This window comes from Aquarana catesbeiana, linkage group LG05, assembly GCF_042186555.1.
Source record: "Aquarana catesbeiana isolate 2022-GZ linkage group LG05, ASM4218655v1, whole genome shotgun sequence".
Lineage (NCBI taxonomy): Eukaryota > Metazoa > Chordata > Amphibia > Anura > Ranidae > Aquarana > Aquarana catesbeiana.
The window spans coordinates 571,087,281-571,108,567 of NC_133328.1; the positions used below are offsets into that span (position 1 = coordinate 571,087,281).

General features: G+C 40.5%; 1 long non-coding RNA gene across 1 annotated transcript in view; it reads right to left on the reverse strand.

Moving 5' to 3' along the window:
* LOC141146144 (uncharacterized) overlaps positions 1-21,287 on the reverse strand; it is a 111,854-nt gene that overhangs the window by 34,888 nt on the left and 55,679 nt on the right. The window contains exon 3 of the long non-coding RNA XR_012244728.1: positions 451-655. This is a non-coding gene — a long non-coding RNA (uncharacterized lncRNA). The remainder of the gene's footprint in view (positions 1-450; positions 656-21,287) is intronic.

A 21,287-nucleotide genomic window follows, 5' to 3' on the forward strand; every position in this document is an offset into this window, starting at 1 on the left:
CAGTAGGTTTTTGTGTTGCTTTGCCTTGCTTTTTTCATGCCAAGAAGCCTTTTTTGTTTCATGAAGAATGAACTGTAATTATTGTTCATCCAACCGACAGTAACACACAACACGTAATATGCAGGGTGCATCGAATGAGCTTCTGCAACCTACGAGTGTCCAAGTACCATCCAATCACAGTTATCTTATAGAAGGAAGATTGTGCTGGTATTCTGGGCTCTGTACCAGAATGATGTGCAATAACGAGATAACTTTACGCTTCCTGCCACCAACCTGATTATCAGAAACGTTTACATTCACAAAAAAAAAAGCAAAGAATACTGACAAAGCGAGTCATTGTACGAAACTATCCTACATAAAGAACTGATCTCATTTCAGACATTCCTGGAAGAACTGCAATCTTTCAAGGCAATGACTTGGTCATGATAAAAAAAACCTTTGAGGAGATACCTGCAGCTCCTGATTCTTGGCTTGGCTGTGATGACGAGCGGATTGTCCTCAGGCGTAAGCTTTCAGCTCATTCCTCGCGTGCAGCGTCACATGTCTGGTTAGGGTGCCAGATCTGTTTGCAGTGGTAGCAGAACTCTGTTCCACAGCCATCACGACCACATGTCAAATTGGGCAGCTGGCACAGCCAAAAGCGAGGACGGCATACCTGGAAAAAAAAGCAGGAGCAACTACTAAAAAAGGTAAAAGTGATGCAAGAATGCATACATCTACATCAGTGGTCTCCAAACTGCAGCCCTTTGCTTACCTTTATCTGACACTTGGGACAACAGTCCTCCCAGTGATACGAGACACTATTCTGTCAGCTGACATCAACAATGGGCCACCATTTCTCCCACTAACACCAACAATGGGCCACCATTTCTTCCACTGACACCAACAAAGGGCCACCATTTCTTCCACTGACACCAACAATGGGCCACTGTTCCTCCCAATGATGGGACACTACTCCTCCCCTTAATACCAATGTTTACTCCCACTGATGCCAGGAAAATGTCCACTCCCACTGGCCACAGTCCAGCCCCCCTATAGTATGAAGGACAATAAACTGGCCTTTTGTTTAGAAAGTTTGAAGACCCCTGATATACATTAACATCATTACGGTCTTTGTCAATGGGCTTTTGTGTCAGAACTGCTCATCTTCACATAAAGGTCAATGAGCATGCAAATGCAGCTTAGGAGGAAGTCAAATATAGTTCAGGTCGGGGTCAACGTCTTTTCAGGTTAAATGCACCCATCAATAAACTCTGAATGATCTTCAAAGTCTCCAACGGTTGTCAAATGCTAAATTCACATATCAAAATATAGCCAAAGCCTGTTGACAGAGGCCTTTAATATGCTACAAGCTTTAGATTTTGACACAGGAACATATTCACCACAGGAACAATGAAACACTACCCCCCCCCCCCCAGTAAAAAAGAGAGAACACTCCCAGTGACACCAGGACATTTTCTACTTCTGCTAGCCACATTCCGCCCCCCCCAGAGTTTGAAGGATATTAAACTGGCCCTTTGTTTAGAAAGTTTGGAGACCCCTACCTTAAACGAACATTTCCAACACAGAATCCATAGCACGAAGAATGCATGGCGTTTTGAGGGCAAAAGATAATCCTACCTGGTACCTGACAGTTCTGCTTGCAAAAAGTGTATACGTCTATGTTATCCTAAGTTATCTGTGAGTCAAATACTACACCATGCAGGACATGAAGTCTGTCAGGAATCGGGATAAACTGTTCATTAAGCCTATGTAAAAAGATCACTTACACGAATATGTTTACACTACAGACTAAACCAGGCATGGTCTAAGATATAGAGATTTCCCCACAGGTATGATCTCCCCTGAATGACATGAGGGAGGGCCAGTTCTTGGAATGAGACAGACAGCTAAAGGGTATGACCAATGCAATTATCAGCATGGATGTGCACTGCGGAGGGATTAAATCTTCCATCAGGTTTTAAATTCTGTCCCAGACTCTACCGGGGAGAGTTCACTTTTGATCTCAATAACATAGGACAAGTAATGAGGGTGATGGGGATCACCAGGACAAGAAGGCACATGGATCCCTCCGCACAACATAGTCTAAGTTAGAGCAAAGCAATGACAAGCTCAGGCTCTCTGCTTAGGACTGAGCTACAGCTGTAAATCAGAGGGTATGCATCAAACCACTGGAGAGAGACTGCTGCTTCCACGCAAAGAAGAAATCTTTCTCTGTAGTATAGATCAGGCCACAAGATTTTCTCCTCATCCAGGGACTGATTTACAAAGAAAATGTATCGTAAGACAGGGAGAGCTTATGGTCTTGCCAAATTGAAGTGAAGCACTTCTTCTGAAACTCTAACTGGGCTTTAGAATGGCCAATGAATGTCAAACGTTCTTCAGACACAGGACTTTGGTATTCACTAAAGATTATAAAATAGGTGCAGTTACTGTAATCCATGTGACAATTTGGGAGCTGCTATTAAATTAAAACAATGCAATTGCTTTATATAATCCATTGCAAGTTTCTTACACTGTGGATCTCTTGTCATGCCAACTGCAGTTGGCTCAGAGAATGTGAGATTGTGTTTTCAAAGGCCCAACTTCAGGACCACCATAAAGATTGAGGTAATGACATCTACAGCAATAGAACTAGAACGCTTGACAGCGCACAGTTTTAGGTTACTGCATTCCAGTATTACAAATATACTGTTACAAGTTCATGTATCCCTCATCAGGAAGCAAAATGGGTGACAGATTCAGAAAAAAGGAAAGATCTAATGCTGAAATTCTGTGCTCCATTATATGTACAATTTGGTAACTTGTGAATCCATAATGCTCATTGCCCACCTTCATTTTTGGCTTCATGGCTGAAAAAAAATATTAAAAAATTACCATTTTAAAAAAAAATAAGTCAAATAAGCGGTAATGCAGTTTATTATTGGGCAAGACCCACCAAAATGTTCATCTGGGGGTCGAAAATTGCACAATAAAGTGTTTGATGAAACAAAAACTCTACTCACTGCGTGTAGAGTCACATATAATGTAAAAGAACCTGCGCATCAGTGAAATAAACCAGTGTGACAGATATATAATTGTGCATAAGAACAACTAATGCTGGCCATACACTATACAGAAAATCGTCCGAACCCATTTTCGAAAAACGAACGTTCGACCGTGACCGCAAACGATCGTGCCATCATATAATGACCGATAAATTGTTCAGTGGACATGAATAAATAATTTTTTGTTCGTTTTTTTACATATACCTAGTGCAGACAGTTCGGACGGGAAACACATTAACCTTGCAATTTATCGTACGTTCGGCAGAAATTTTCCAAACTTCCCGTTCGTTTTTTTCCCACAAAAACGTCACAAACGATTATCGATTTGTGCCCATTAACTTGCCGAAAAACGAACGAAGTGTCTATACGAACGATTTTTCAGCCGATTTTTCGTATAGTGTATGGCCAGCATTATTCTATTGATCTCTCATGGCTGGGACAGGCTTCAATGTAGTATAGTAACCAGACTCGTGGTGTAGATATAGACAGGTAAAAATACCCTTACCGGAATCGGTGGACTCACTAGCCAACGGCTGAGAGTCAGACAGGCTTAAAGAGTAGTTGGAGCTGGTAGTCCTAGAGGAGGTGGGTGTGACACTGTATCCAAACTCGATGGAGAAGCGGTAGGAGCACTCACCGGTCACTTTCATCCAATCTCACTGCATTCCAGTCTCCATAGTACAGGACTGTATGGCAATCCTATTGTAAATCTTCACGGAGAGGATATATCCCTCAGAATGAAAAGATGGAAAGAAAACTTCCACATAGTGTGAATCAGCTTCCCAAAAAACTTTTATTAAAAGTTTTATAATAAAAAACACTCTGGCTCCTAAGGCAAAACAGGGACCAGGTGCAAAACAGATAAAATAAGCGCTTACATCAATCGTGGCAAGACAGGCATATCAAACCCGACGCGTTTCGTCCGCATGGACTTCAACTGGGGTATATGTCTGTCTGCCACTAACATGCCCATATATATATGTAAAATATAATAAAAAAACCTACAACACCTGTTTGCGCCATGGGAAGCGCTACTTCCGGGTACTCAGAAGATGGCGTCAATGGTATTGTCAGCTAATCATAATGAACAAGTGTGGTATAGACACCCAAGCCTCGGTCCGGTTTAGCCAATGGGGCACCATCACAACATTTCTCCGTCTTACGTCAGCGTCAGATGGCAACCCCTCCACCAACTGAGACCGTTGGCTGTAACTCGTCACGACCTCACATTACCGCCTCGACATCGAGGCCAATCACCGACAGGACGTCAACTGGAACCATCAGCCTATCTGAGCCCACGTACATTGCGCGTGACGTCAGTGGCCATCTGTCAAACAGGCTGCCGGAAATAGGAAGTAAAAGCGAGGCATTCGGAACGCAAATGCGATCCACGCCTCAAGATGAACTTAAATGTTAAACGAAACTTAACCAGAGGAAATTTGAAACGTTTTTAAGCAATCACATTAGTAACAGTATCTATTTTATAATTTCACATGACGCCAACAATGTTAAAGGTGCCTAATACACTCTGATACCTATAATAGAATCTAAATGTTCTCATTAATTAAGGAACAAAAAATAGACAATCTCGTTAATTCAAAGGGTACAACACAGAGCTTGTCATTCGCATATAAATACACCCTTATGTGAAGCACATTACAGATAAAATAAATTAATAAAGCAATAACCTCACTTCTATATGTTAGATAAATAACAGCAATAAATACCTATAATAGATTAATTATGGGACTCTACATTAGTGTATTTCATATCTGGGACTCTATATTAGTGCGTTTTATATCTGAACAGATATAAAAAAGAAAAAAATTATGTGGTACTAAAACATACATCACAAGGAACCGAGAGCGAAAGGGGACAAAACATGCATTCACTTTAAGATTGGTTAATAAATGCATTTATGTCCCAATCGATGTTGAGGCCAAATGGTGAATAACATTTTAATTGGTGTATCCAGAACGTCTCTAATTTTGACACACCCCTCTTAAGAGATTCTCCCCTCCAGTGTAGGACAAACTTGTCGATGGCTTGGAACTTGGTCCCTGCTGGGTTCTGATCATGACATCGGAGAAAATGTTTAGGGACGATTTATGGACGATTTATGATTGTAACATCATTCACATAAGTGTATATCATTTGGATATTTTTTGAGTCGCGCATAGTGACTTACAGTTTATGTATTACTTAGTTGTTCTTATGCACAATTATATATCTGTCACACTGGTTTATTTCACTGATACACAGGTTCTTTTACATTATATCTGACTTTACACGCAGTGAGTAGAGTTTTTGTTTCATCAAACACTTTATTGTGCAATTTTCGACCCCCAGATGAACATTTTGGTGGGTCTTGCCCAATAATGAACATTACGTTGCTTTTAGCGCCACACTTTATTATATTTATGGATTCACAATTGGTCTGATTGTTGTGTTGGCTGCTTCATATACTTTGGTTGACGCAGTATTATTTTTTGATATTTTGGTAATGCAGTTTAGTTCAATATGGGGCAGAGGAATATAGGATATTCTTAAAATGTCAAGTTATACTGCCACATAGAGTTTGGGACACCAACCAAACAAGGTAAAAAAAAACTTGACACCAGCCACCGTGTAACCCCTCTACCCATCAGGTCTCAGTTTTGTGAGCAAGTCCAAGAAACAGAGGGGTGGAACTTGTATCCTTTAATGGACTCCAATAAAAATATCTTACAGTAGGAACAAGAATCTTATTTTCTTTTTATTGTTCATTGAGGGACACAGGAATTTAGGATATTCTGAAATGGTTGGGCAAGTCACTGAGAGATCCACTGATCACAGGTGCAATGCTTTGCAGGCTCTTATGAAAAAAACAAATGCAAATATGGGTGCATCTAATATTTTAAAAAGTGAACTTAGACTTTAGAAGTAGAAGGTAGGGCAATTAAAACACCCACACAAGGAAGGGAAGGCAGGGATGATGGTTTATCGAAAACCAAACTCGTACAGACCACCACCAGAACCCGGAAAGGACAAGAGAACATACTGTACCCTGCTTTACCAGTTACTGATAATATGATTTTAAAAGACCAAGTAAAAACTACCCCTGAAGGTAGTAACCTGCTCCTCTGGGAAATGAGTAGGAATCAGAATGGTATTATTAGGAAATTCCTTCTCTAGAAGGGAGGAGAGAAGTTCAGGGGAATTTCCTCAGAAAGTTCCAATAAGACCTGTGAATTTTCCCTCAAAGGGGAATTTTGGAACAGGGTCCCAGTGAATCCAACATGTTGACTTCCAGCAATGGATACTTCTCCCTGATAAGGAAAAGAATGGCACTCAAGTTTTTAAAACTCACTCTGTAAATGCAAAGATCATACATTGAGCAGAACTCAAAAAGTCATACCTTGGCTATAGGAAAGATAAAGTAGCCACTAACACACAAAGTGCTATCTAGAGTAGGGGGTAGTCCATCTGACCAGTAACGAGGCATTCTCAAACCTTTCCAGAGGTGAAGGTAGTGCAACACCCAAGGTGATGTCCAGCAAAAGTCAGGTCAAAATGCCATCCCACAAAAGTGTCTACTGACAACTCGGGAGCTATATGAACTGGAAGACCAGATTCAAGGACTAAATGTTTGCGCATACATGTATCAGAGGGGCCCTCCCAGGGAGGTTGGATGAAACCAATACATGCCCCACAAGAGAAAGAATAGTAATAGAAAAAAAATTATGGGTTCCAAGAGACCATCCTGGTGTCTTTCTCCATGTTAGGGATTTGGGTCTCTGGACAAAAGTCCAAAAAGGAGTTGCGAGACCATACCAGAAAGGTATTTCCTAGCAATTTCACAATGCTTGCAGGAGGAAGACTGGAAAGGGTCTGGTACACATATGGAGGAGAATGAGGGTAAACAGGGAGTTCCCTCTCTTACCACACATTAGATCTCTTGCAATTTTTCTCTAAATGACGTTTGCAAATAGGATGTTTCTTCCCTACTTCTCGGTAGGTGAGGATGTCCTGGCACTCCCATGCCCACATGCTCTTAGCTGCATATCTGCAGTGAGATAAAGGCACTGTGGTCTCTGATGGCTGGTCTTGTAAAATTCTGTGATGTCACTACTGTGCTGCTCACTGAACCAGGCTTGGGCATGAGGAAGCAAAGCCCTGCTTCTACCCGGTGCAAAATAAAGCAAGGTACGTTAATAATGAGAAAAGATCAGCTTCAGGGAGACCACAGGCAGTACTGGTGAAAAGTTCTTTCCTGCCCTTTTTGGGCCCAGCCTGCAGAGTTCATTATCTCTAAAGCAGTGGTCTCCAAACTAGGGCTCTTTGCTTGCTTTTATCTGGCCCTTGGGGTGCCATTTTATCCACTGATACCAACAATGGGGCATAACTGATACCAATGAAGGTGCACAATTCTTCCCACTGACACCAATGAAGTGGCACAATTCTTCCCAATGACGCCAACAATGGGGCACAATTCCTCCATGTTCTGAGCTAATGACCAGGCCTCATCTCATCGCATGTGCCAAATAGGTCTTTAATTGGATTTAGTGAGCCAGAGAGCAAATACTGTAATGGCCGCAGACAGCCAGGATCACAGGCACTGGAATAAATTAAATTTTCTCCTGCAGTGGACGAAATTGCTGGGGTGATACTGTTTTTTTTTTTTTTTTTTTTTAACGTTAACCTTCACATATCTTTTAATAAAAACTAAAGTGGAAAAAAATATTTTCCTGCTGTGATTTGCATGCGTTTTCTGTCAGAACACAAACATATCAGACTATTCTTTTTTTTAAACTTTCAAGTTGTTGCTTGTTCGCATAATCTTGCTGTTGGCAAAACAAGACCGGTTTACATTTAAAACGATTAGTACATCTTGCTGTAAAGTATTTCATGCTGGGAGCCTGGGCTTATCACTAGCAGGAAGGTATAATATACATTTCTACAGCATCTCACATCAGAGCTGATTAGATTTTAAATGTAATTTATTAAAGTGGTTGTAAAGGTAAAAGGTTTTGTTTTTACCTTAATGCATTCTCTGTATTATGGTAAAAAAACTTAATAGTAGCACACCCCCCAGCCCCACCTAAATAATCTCTGCCTAGTCTGTATCCAGCGCTGTGCACATCTGCAGCAGCTCGTCTCCCCTCTCCCAGCTCTTACAGGCTTAACCGAGAGTAGCAGGAGCCATTGGTTCATGCTGCTGTCAGTTAAAACCTGTGAGCAGGGAGGGGGCAGGCCATGTTGGGCTGTGTGTCTGAATGGATGGGACGAGCCCCGACAGGAAGCAGGAGGAGTGAGGGAGGAGCCAGGAGTACCAGCAGGGGACCCCAGAAGAGGAGAATTGGGGCTGCTCTGTGCAAAACCATTGGTAAGTATAACACGTGTGTTATTTATAAAAAAAAAAGGGAAGCTTTACAATCACCTTAAAGTGGTTCTAAACTGGCTCAAGGTTTTTTTTACCTTCATGCATTCTATGCATGAAGACAAAAAAACGTTTTCTGTGCAGCAACCTCTCCCAATGTTTACCTGAGCCCAATCTCGATCCAGCGATGTGCACGAGTGCCTCGGCTCTCCCTCCTCATTGGCTGAGACAGCAGCGGGAACCACTGGCTCCTGCTGCTGTCATTCACAGCCACTGAACCAATCAGGAGAGAGAAGGGGTGGGGCCGAGCCACGGCTGTGTATGTGAATGGACACGCAGAGCCACAGCTTGTGAGCCTGCTTGAGTGCCCCCATTGTAAGCTGCTTGCTCTCGGTGAACTCGGCAGGAGGGGGGGGCCATGTCGCCAGCGAGGGACCTGAGAAGAGGAGTGGGGCTGCTCTGTGCAAAGCCACTACACAGAGCAGGTAAGTAAAACATGTGTTATTTTTTTCTTTTTTTAAAGAGACCTTAATATCACTTTAATGTACTGTATTTCTAAAGCCAATTTTTTCCCCATTTTTATTGCAACTTCGTACCATTACAGGATATCTAAAGCCAAGAACTAAATTGTGGCTTATCAGTCCCTTAGATGTGGTGGCTGCATTAATGTTCATTTTTCAAGCAAGTACAGCAAATACAGGAATTACAAATTGATCCTGCCAGAAACGCAGTACCTTTATCGCATGGTCAGCTCTCTAGCTGTGCTGGGAACTCAGCCTGTTCTTCTCCAATGATCAGACTTGTCCTGGCTTCCCATCCCTGCACAGCCATTTACTAGGGAGACCAGTGCACTGCATAGTTTACATATACTTAAAGCGGAGTTCCACCCAAAGACAAAACTTCCGCTTTTCCGAATGCTCCCCCCCTCCGGTGTCACATTTGGCATCTTTCAGGGGGGGAGGGGGGAGCAGATACCTGTCTAATGCAGGTATTTGCTCCCACTTCCGGGCATAGAATGTCGCAGGTAGGGATGAGCTTCATGTTTGAGTCGAACCCATGTTCGACTCGAACATCATCTGTTCGCCCGTTCGCCGAATTGCGAACGGTATGGGCCGTTCGCGCCAAATTCGTGCAGTGCATTACTGGCTGATGATTGGCCAAGCATGCACTATGACCCGCATGCTTGGCCAATCACAGCGCCGTCTGAACAGAGAGCCGTAATTGGTCAAAGCCAAGGAGGCTTTGGCCAATTATGGCTCAGGGGATTTAGTACACGCCCCACACTATATAAGGCCGCCTGCACGGCGGCCCTGTGTAGTGTGTTCCGGCGTTCACAGATAGAGAGAGAGACAGACAGACAGTGTCATTAGATAGATAGATAGATAGATAGATAGATAGATAGATAGATAGATAGATAGATAGATAGATAGATAGATAGATAGATAGATAGACAGACAGACAGAAGAAAGGATGAATGGATGGAAAGAAGGATGGATAGAAGAAAGGATGAATAGATGGAAAGAAGTATGGATGCATGGATGGAAGGAAAGAAGGATGGATAAATGGAAGGATGGATAGATGGATGGCCAAAGCTCTCTTATGGTTCATAGTATACAACTGACATCAAGCAGAAAACACTTTACTTGTATCTAAATACAAGTCACCAAAGGACTTCTGTTTAAAATCTATTTTTGGGTCTCCCACAATCAACTACTGCCTGAATACAAACACATATTCATGGAAGATAGATAGATAGATAGATAGATAGATAGATAGGTGGATAGATAGATAGGTAGATAGATAGATAGATAGATAGATAGATAGATAGATAGATAGATAGATAGATAGATAGATAGATAGATAGATAGATAGATAGATAATGACTTGATGGGTGGGTGGTTGGTTGGTTAATTGATTGGTTGGAAAGTCAAAGCCCCCTGACGCATCATAATATGCAACTGGCATCAAGCAGAAAACACTTCACTTCCAGCCTTAATACAAGCCACCTACAAAGTGGTGGACAAAGTCCCCATAGGGCTCCCGCCCACATTTTTGGGCCCACCACACTCAACTATTATCCAGGTAAAAACACTTATTCCTGTGGATAGACAGATGGTTACAAAAGCAACCTTTGTGAAGTTTCTCACGATTCATATTATACAATCGAAGGCAAACACACCCTTTGCTTCCAGTCCGAGTGGCATCAAGTAAAAAAAAAAAAAAAAAAAAAAAGGGAGATCCGTCCTACCTATCTCACGCTGGCCTGACCCACATCTAGTATTAATGGGCCCCTAAGTCCCAGAGAGCCCTGTGCACAGTCTGCACAAATGCCACGCACACCCTTGCTGATACACGCTCTTCAGAATGCGCTCAAAGAGGTATTTTAAAAGTTCGGCCAACCCTACTATCTGTGCCAAACACATGGCTTGTTGCAAAGTCTAAAAAAATAAAATAAAAAAAATTCCATCTTTCTGCACACATATCGAAGGATTACTCTGTGTCTGTTTTTCTCCTGCTGCACCCAAATGCAACACTAAAATAAAATAATCAACCTTATCAGTGGAGGAGAATGAAAGGAATGGATATTGCTCCCCGGTCTGGTATCCCAGAGTGGCTCCTCTACTGTCGTATTGGTTCATTGTCTGTGCTGTGGCTCCAAAGACTCGTTTAATAGGGTTGTTTTAATAACATACCACCTCTGGTAATAAAACAATATTTAGACGAGGGCTAAGGTTTTACGACCAATGGAACCCAACAGAAAAAAATAAACAATATTTAGACGAGGGCTAAAGTTTTACGACCAATGGAACCCAACAGAAAAAAATAAATGCTTTCAAGACCAAGCTCCCGTCTTTTGATGCGGCCAAGGCACTACAAGCCCCAGTGTTGGCTCACCGGGGCTTGCAGTTGGCATACCGGAGATTGTAGTTGGCGTAACTGGGCTTGCAGTAGCAATACCGGAGATTGTAGTTGGCATTCCAAGGTTTGCAATTGGCATACCGGAGATTGTAGTTGGCATACCGGGGCTTAAGGTTGCTCATCATCTTCGAGAAGATGAGCCTAAGATTAAAACAAATATTTAGCAAGAGCACGAGCTTGGCAGCGTACGAGAAAAATTAGGAGGCAATCGAAAAGCTCACAAAATGCTGGCGTTGAAGAGAAAGCAAACACGAGCCAATCTCAAGACTCTTTAAAAAAAGAGAGCAATGGAATAATAAGCCCCCCTCAAAAAAAGAGAGGATCTCTTTTCTAGGCTTGTTCTCTGGAGCTTCTTCTGTAGTGACAGGAGGAATAGGGAGAAAAATTGAAAATCACAACCATTTTTTCCCTGACATGTGATTGCCAATGTAAGCCTTTGCAGTTCCATCTGGCTAAGACAGGGGTTTTTGAAAGCTACTTCACCTCTCCCGGCTTTCATACATTTTCTAATACAATATTATCCATGGTACATACATCACCGTAGCCAAGAAGACAGCAATTAAATGAAGGATCTAGGCTTGGTGATAGCCGTGCACAAATCCATCTCCTCCATGCAAACCTATTCGGAGGACAGTCTACTTAATTACGTGCTGTCACTGGGAGAAAAAAAAAGGGGGACTCTGGGATTTTTCAAAGCACGGTTCTGCACCGTGGAAAAGGGGGTTAAGCTGCCTCCTCTCATCTTCTAGCTCCATGACCTGGTACCTGTAGCTAAACCTAAGAACCTCCACCCTATAAATATTCATTCTTTTAATAACGGTTGGCTCCAACGTGTAGCAAGTTAGCCTTTAAAAACCATACTGGCACAAGTAATGGATTTTTTTTTCCCCTCAGCACCCGGGAGACTCCCTTTGCTCTTCAAAAAAAAATATATATGTATTTATATGGAAGTTAAATGAATTATATGAAGTGAAAAATCTGGAGGTGCCCCAGGCTGAAATGCTTCTTAAAAACAACAAGTGAAGAGGCGCCTCTGGGTGCAGTCATTTTTATATGTAGAAATACTTTTGATCAAACATGAATAAACTCACATTGCTGTAGTTAAAAACAGGCATGGTAGTATGTCAAAGATGGCGCTTCCGATCTTGTGCCTAATGGATAGTCTCTGCCGTGGATGTGAAACAACTCTTCCGGGTATGGTGTGCCGGCTTCATACACCAGAGGAGCAGCCTCAGAATGAGGCTTGGAGCGCACGAGACCGCTGGCTGCAGGGGGATGATGTCATCAACAGTGGACGCGTTTCTCGGGCATGCGCGCTTGGATGGTCAGCAAGCCGCGCCCCTTTTTCAACAGACACATTGGCTAACCATGCTAAAAAGTTTAAGTAGGGAAAGGGGGAGGAGACAGGGAGGGGAAAGAACTAAAGGACAGGAAACCAGGGATGTGTAAACAGCCCAATGCTGTAGAACGTAACCATGACATGAGTGGGTGGTGCAGAGAGCAGAAAGAACGAAAGGGGACTAAAAGTGTCACCAGGGGAGCTGTGTGACCACAAAAAGGAAGACAGAGGGGAGGAGGAATAAAGGGAGAGAAAAAGGAAAAAGAAAAAAGAAAAGGAAAGAAAAAGTGAAAAAGTCCCCAAGAGAGGGAAAAAAGAGGAAGGGAAAAGGGGGGGGGGGGAGAAAGGGTAGAGACTCGCAAACATCTAAGCTGCATGTGTATACCTAAAAGTCTAAAAATTGATAGTAAAATATATCCTAAAAGATCCTCAGACATCCTAAAAAATATATACACACAAAATGTGTGCATATGTGCAACATGCATATGAAACATCATATGAAATATACTAAAATATGTACCTCAAACAGATAGATAAAAAATAGATGAAAAATACCTTTCAATACATTATATAACAGCTAAAGGTGCACAACATAATAATAAAATAAAACAAAAGAAATGCATGTATATAAAAGTACAATATGGAAGTAGTAGTATATAGAATAATGTCAAATGATATGGGTGCCTTAATAGGCATTAAGAGAAGGGAGACAGGGAAAGGAAGGACCATAATTGACGGAACCCGTGGATAATGGATATCAGTATTATTGGGGGTCAATGGTAATAAATAAGGAAATACATGTATACATAAAAATTATGTGGGAAATATGGAAATAACGATATATGATGAATAAGTAAATATCAGAAAATATGAACGCCTGAATGGGCATTTAATGGAAAAGAAAAAAGAAGGACCCGTGGATAATAGATATCCGTATTCATGGAAGTCCATATACTATATTAAGGACAATGATGGGACTGGGAGAAAAAATAATACCAGGTGTTACAATATGGTGGAAATTTCTATTCCTTAGTTCATACCCCCAGGTGAGAGAACGTCTAACTGGTAAATCCAGAACGTTTCACGGGCACATAGTTTCTTGAACCGTTCTGCAGCTGGTAAAGAGTTGGGGATTTGTTCAATAACCCACACTTTGAGCCCTGTGGTGGATTTTTGGTGGGCTTGGAAGAAATGTTTGGGTAGGCTATGTGCCACCTTCAGGGGATCAATCCCACCCTCAATAGATCTCCAATGCTCACCGAACCTAGTCCTAAATGCTCGTATTGTGCGGCCTACATACAGTAGGCCACAAGGGCAAGATAATCCATAGATCACTAAGTCAGAGGAGCAGTTGTAAAAATCTTTCAACGTGTAGGTGACCCCTTTAGTGGTAAAGGACTTCTGGCCGTGGTGAACAAACCTACAGGTTTTGCACAAAGGTTTACGACACTGAAACATCCCAACTAACTGAATAAGTATAGGTTTGTTGGGAGAACAGTGTCTAAACCGAGTTTTACTGGGGGCTATTTTCATGAGGTTGGGAGCTCTACGATATGTGACCTTGGGTTTATCGGGGAGGTAAGGTTTTAACAGTGGATCTTGTAATAAAATGTTCCAATGATCCGCTAGGATTTTTTCCATTTTTCTAAATTGATAATGGAAGGTGGTAGTGAACCGTACTGTGTGATGATCGGGATCCCGGGATCGTTTCGGAGGTTTGCCTTTTAAATAGTGCTGAAAAGCCTGATCAGTAAGGGCTGGAGGGTAGTCTTTGTCTAAGAACTTGTTTTTTAGCAGGATGCTCTGGTCAACGTAGTCACATTCCCTGGTACAGTTCTGTCTTAATCGGCAGAACTGTCCCTTTGGAATGCTGTTGATCCACTGCGGGAGGTGACAACTTTTATAGTGTAAAAAAGTGTTTCCCGCAGTCGGTTTGACATAGTTTTTGGAAATGATCGTGGATGTAGCTACATCAGCACTAAGCTCCAGATCAAGGAAGGGCAGCATAACGGGACTGGCAACAAAGGTGAAAGAGAGGCCATATTGATTGTCGTTACAATATTTAACAAAATCGTTAATCACATCGACATCATCATCCCAGATAACAAAAAAAAAAAAAAAAACACCACACAAAACACATTCAATATTAGAAAAAAATGTCCTGTTCTTTTGAGTTCTCATCACTACGATAGAACAGGAATGTCAATTTGACCCCACTAATGATTAAGAATGTTTAGAAAATTACAATTTTAAAACAAACTTCTTTTAGTGTGTGGCCGGTTTTAATCCTGTTACACACCAATGATTCTTCAGTCCCAAGAGAACTAGGAGGGTTAAGTGAACTCTTCAAGATAACACAGGAAGTGTGCACAGGACCGCACTGAATGTCTAACATGATGAACAGGTGCTTGGTTCTTATCCAAAAATTTCAATGGTAAATTTAACAAATAAAAAGGTGATGATTATTGGGGTTTATATACAGTACATACTATATAATGTACGGTCAGGTCCATAAATATTGGGAAATCAACAAAATTCTAATCTTTTTGGCTCTATACACCACCACAATGGATTTGAAATGAAACAAACAAGATGTGCTTTAACTGCAGACTTTCAGCTTTAATTTGAGGGTATTTACATCCAAAACAGGTGAACGGTGTAGGAATTACAACAGTTTGTATATGTGCCTCACAATTTTTAAGGGACCAAAAGTAATGGGACAATTGGCTGCTCAGCTGTTCCATGGCCAGGTGTGTGTTATTCCCTCATTATCTCATTTACAAAGAGCAGATAAAAGGTCCAGAGTTCATTTCAAGTGTGCTATTTGCATTTGGAATCTGTTGCTGTCAACTCTCAATATGAGATCCAAAGAGCTGTCACTATCAGTGAAGCAAGCCATCATTAGGCTGAAAAAAACAAAACAAACCCATCAGAGAGATAGCAAAAACATTAGGTGTGGCCAAATCAACTGTTTGGACATCCTTAAAAAGAAAGAACGCACCAGTGAGCTCAGCAACACCAAAAAACCCGGAAGACCACGGAAAACAAGTGTGGTGGATGACTGAAGAATTCTTTCCCTGGTGAAGAAAACACCCTTCACAACAGTTGGCCAGATCAAGAACACTCTCCAGGAGGTAGGTGTATGTGTGTCAAAGTCAACAATCAAGAGAAGACTTCACCAGAGTGAATACAGATGGTTCACCACAAGATGTAAACCATTGGTGAGCCTCAAAAACAGGAAGGCCAGATTAGAGTTTGCCAAACAACATCTAAAAAAGCCTTCAGAGTTCTGGAACAACATCCTATGGACAGATGAGACCAAGATCAACTTGTACCAGAGTGATGGGAAGAGAAGAGTATGGAGAAGGAAAGGAACTGCTCATGATCCAAAGCCTACCACCTCATCAGTGAAGCATGGTGGTGGTAGTGTCGTGGCATGGGCATGTATGGCTGCCAATGGAACTGGTTCTCTTTTATCTATTGATGATGTGACTGCTGACAAAAGCAGCAGGATGAATTCTGAAGTGTTTCGGGCAATATTATCTGTTCATATTCAGCAAAATGCTTCAGAACTCATTGGACGGCGCTTCACAGTGCAGATGGACAATGACTCGAAGCATACTTCGTAAGCAACCAAAGAGTTTTTTTTAAGGGAAAGAAGTGGAATGTTATGCAAAGTCAATCACCTGACCTGAATCTGAGCATGCATTTCAATAGCTGAAGACAAAACTGAAGGGAAAATGCCCCAAGAACAAGCAGGAACTGAAGACAGTTGCAGTAGAGGCCTGGCAGAGCAGCACCAGGGATGAAACCCAGCGTCTGGTGATGTCTATGCGTTCTAGACTTCAGGGTGTAATTGACTGCAAAGGATTTGCAACCAAGTATTAAAAAGTGAAAGTTTGATGGATGATTGTTAATCTGTCCCATTACTTTTGGTCTCTTAAAAAGTGGGAGGCACATATACAAACTGTTGTAATTCCTACACCGTTCACCTGATTTGGATGTAAATACCCTCAAATTAAATCTGAAAGTCTGCAGTTAAAGCACATCTTGTTTGTTTCATAAATCGTAAATTCTTGCAGGGCTGAAGTGGTTAAAAAGGTACTGTGACACAGCCTGTGACTGGCAGAAATGTGCCCACACAATGTTATTTCCACAAAATAATAAAGATTTAATTTCAAAAATATATTTGTATGACAATTTCAAATAACTTATTTTTCCTTTTATTTTTGAACACGTGACCAGCAGCAGAGGACTAAAAGCTTCCCCTGCTTATGTTTCCCTGCAGACAGGCTGGAAAAGACCTGGGTCATGTGACAGCTGTATATCAATGAAGAAAAAAGTACTTATTTTTTTTAATAATTACTGTGCTATCATCCACATACAGCAATAAAAAGGGACAATTTAAATTCAACAGTGTGCATTTAGTATCACTTTATTTTATGTCTGAGGCCGTGGGGGGTGGGGTTATATATGTGCTGCTGTGTTTGTGTCGAGAGAGAACTCACCGAGAGTTCCAGGTCTCCTATGAATGACTGGGAACCAGGAGACATGTTTCCCGATCACCCCATTGCCGTAATAGCTTCTGTTTTTGCTATAGTAATAGTATAGTAATTAGCCACTGCACAGCCCACCCTGTGTATGTTTTTCTCTTCTTGAATGGAGAAAAAGATGCACAGGGGTTGATTTACTAAAACTGGAGAGTCAAATATCTGATGCAACTGTGCATAGAAACCAATCAGCTTCCAGATTTGTTTGTCCAAACTTAATTGAACAAGCTGAAGTTAGAAGCCGATTGGCTACCATGCACATCTGCGCCAGATTTTGCACTCTCCAGTCTTAGTTAATCAACCTCTTTGTATCCTTTTTTCCCTGCTAGAGAATAAAAAAAAAGTGTAAACACACAAAAAAAAAAAAACAAAAAAAAAACATATACTTAAGAGACATATCTTTATTAACACTTTATGATATGACTTTACTACACAGGTCATACTCCGATTTAGAGAGAAAATTAACCTTATATGTTTTCCACACTATTATTAATCACAAACATACTAATGTACTAGAACCACTCTAAATTTATTACAGATTAGATCTGAATTTCCTTGTCAAAAGAAGTTTATTGAGTATACAATGTTATAAAGATACATAAAGTAAGTTTACAAGGATCTATAAAGTAAGCTCATTGTTTTACAGTAGGGTTTATATAGGTAAATATCATGAAATTTCAAATATTAAACATTGGGTTCACGTAAACCTAAATTAAAGATATATATCATTTCTTTAGTTACTTTTGTAGGTATTTAAATGATTTATACCTACTATACATATTGTTTACAAGTAGAGTGTAAATAGGTCAAATAAATTCCGATAATGAGCTTTAATCGTAAGGTGGAGAAAAGGAAAGAGAAAGAAGAAAAAAGGTTGAAAGGTAGAGGTATGGTCCACAAGGTTGTCCCGCTCGTCAGTTTATTATTCTTTTTAGTTCTCTTTGAAGCCTTAGAATGGGTGCCTCTGTAAGTCATTTAATCTGTTACCATGGCAACAGGACAGAGTCATTGAAGTTTGACAGGAACTGTTGTTTTATCCAAGGATGCCAAAGTTTTTCAAATTTTGGAATTTGATTTTGATCGATGGCTACCATCTTAGCATGGGACATTGTATTATTCATTCTGTGAATTGTTTCTGCTAGTACCAATGTAGGAGATTTCCATGCCTTGGCCACTGTTTGTTTTGCAGCCGTTATTAGTTGGATCATAAGTTTGAATTGAGAGAGTGTTAACCATTCCGGTTTTAGATTAAGTAAAGTTAAATATGGATCTGGTTGTATTATTTTTTTAAATATTTTACATGCAATCACGAAGACTTCCTTCCAGAAGGTTTGGATTACTGGGCACGTCCACCATATGTGTAAATATGTGCCTATTTCTGGGCATCCTCGAAAACAAAGAGCTGAGGTATTAGGTGAATATTTTGCCACTCTAGCGGGTACAAGGTACCAGCGAGTTAGGACTTTATAATTTGTCTCCAGTGCTAAGATGTTGGGTGAAGATGACTTAGATGTGAGCCATATATTAGACCAGTCCGTGTCTTCTAAAGTTCGTCCCAGGTCCTCCTCCCACCTCTGAACGTAAGAGGGTCTATTAAGATTTGCTACTCCATATAATTGATTATAAAGTGATGAAATTGTACCTTTAGCAAATGGATCTTTTGTACAGATTGATTCAAAAATGGATAATTGGGATAATGGTGTATCCCCCTTTAGGAATGGTGTATAGAAATTTTTGATTTGGAGATATCTAAATATCTCAGAGTTTGGTAGATCATATTTTTCTCTAAGCGATGGGAATGAAAGGAATGATTTAGATGCTATGAAGTCATTTAGTGTCTGAATGCCTGATGTTGTCCAAGCTTTAAAAGAATTTGGGTAGATCCATGCCGGATAAAAGGCCGGATTTCTGATAAAAGAAAGGAGAGGATTGTGTGGAGATTGTAACTGATATTTGGTTTTTAGTTTATCCCAGAGAGATAAGAAGTGTTTAGTTATGGGATTATGAATTTTAAAGCGGTCTTTAGGATCAAGCCATAATAAATTTGATATTAATAGAGGGTCATTTTCTGAAGCCTCTATAAATACCCATAATGGGATTTCCTGTTTTGCATGGTATTTGGACAGACTGGCCAAATGTGCTGCTCTGTAGTAGTTAGTAAAATTAGGGTATCCCAGGCCTCCTTTATTTTTGGGAAGATGTAGTGTGTGTATAGGTATACGTGGTTTAGAAGAGCCCCATATAAACGAAGTTGCTCTTTTTTGTACTATTCTCAAAAAATAGGAAGGAATTGGAATAGGGAGGACTCTGAATAGATAAAGCAATTTGGGTAGAATAGTCATTTTGATTGCATTAATCTTCCCTATCCAGGATAAAGGAAGTTGCGACCATTGTTTTATTAGATTTGTGATCTGTCTTAATACAGGAGGATAATTGGTTGAGAATAAGTCAGAATGAGATGCTGTTAAATGAATTCCAAGATATGGGATTGATTTTTCTGCCCATGTGAATGGGAGTGCAGCCCTAGCCGGGATCAATTCCATGTTTGTGAGTGAAATATTAAGCACTAGGCATTTCTTAGGATTAATCATAAGGCCGGATAGGGCTGCAAATCCATCAAGAGCTGGTATTAAGTTAGGACCAGAGACCTGTGGTGATGATAGAAAAAGTAATATATCGTCTGCAAATATACATAATTTGTGTGTAATACCTCCTACTTCAATGCCAGTTATAGTTTGGTTTGTTCTGATGTATTGGGCCATGGGTTCGAGTATAAGGGCAAATAATAAGGGAGATAATGGGCAACCCTGTCGGGTACCTCTTTCGATATTAAAGGCTTCAGATTTGTATCCAGCATATTTTATATAGGCTTTGGGTTTATTATATAATGCTTTGATCCATGTTAAAAAGTGGGGTCCAAAACCCCATTTTTGTAATGAATATTGCATATATTGCCAGGATACTGTGTCAAATGCCCTCTTAATATCGAGAGATAGAAAACATAAAGGGATTTTCCGTTTTTTAGCAATATGTGCCAATAACACTGCCCTGCGTATATTATCGCCTGCCTGTCTATTTGGCATGAAGCCTACTTGATCTCTATGTATTAATTTTCCTATAATGCTATTGAGGCGTTTTGCTATTATTTTTGCTAATAATTTAATATCGAGGTTTAACAGAGAGATAGGCCGATAATTCACACAGGAAGTATCATCAGAAAGGGGTTTTGGGATCATACAAACAATTGCCATTAGTGTTTCTTGCTGAAAAGAATGTCCATCTAGAAGTTTGTTAAAAGTTTCAGTGAGAATGGGAGAGAGTATTTCTGAGAATGTTTTATAGTATAAAGCCGAGTAGCCGTCTGGGCCTGGTCTTTTGTTAAGTTTTAGGTCTTTTATGGCGTTAGCAACTTCATCTATAGTTATAGGCTCATCCAAACTGCTTTTTTGATTCTGAGATAACTCAGGTAAGGTTATTTTTGAGAAGAAGGATTCAGCCTCTGTAGGATTAAATTCATTATTTGTCTTGTATAAAGTTGCGAGATGTGAGTGAAATTTATGGACTATTTTAACTGGATTACAAGTGTAAACATTTTTTGATAATTTCAAACGTATTGGTTTGAAAGATTTGTTAGTTGAATTTAATGCCCGAGCCAAATATGTACCTGGTTTGTTTGTATTCATGTAGAAATTGTGTTTGGAGCATTTGAGGGATTTATCAACTGACTCAGTGAGAAATAGATCATATTCCAATCTAGATTTTTCCAGATGAGATTTTGTACTCTGAGATGGATTATCTTGAAATAATATGTAGGCTGCATTAAAATTGAGTTCTAGTTTTTTTGCTAGATTTTTGCGTTCTCGTTTAAATAGTGCCATTTGTCTTTGTATTGTACCACGCAAGACAGGCTTATGAGCTTCCCACAGTGTTATTGGGGAGATGTCTGTTGTATTATTAATTGATATGTATTCCTTTAAAGCTTGTTCAATGGCCATCTGATGTAGTGGGTGTTTGAGCATTATGTCCGGTAAGTACCACGTTGGGTCATGCGCTTTTGGTATGGCTGAGGCTAT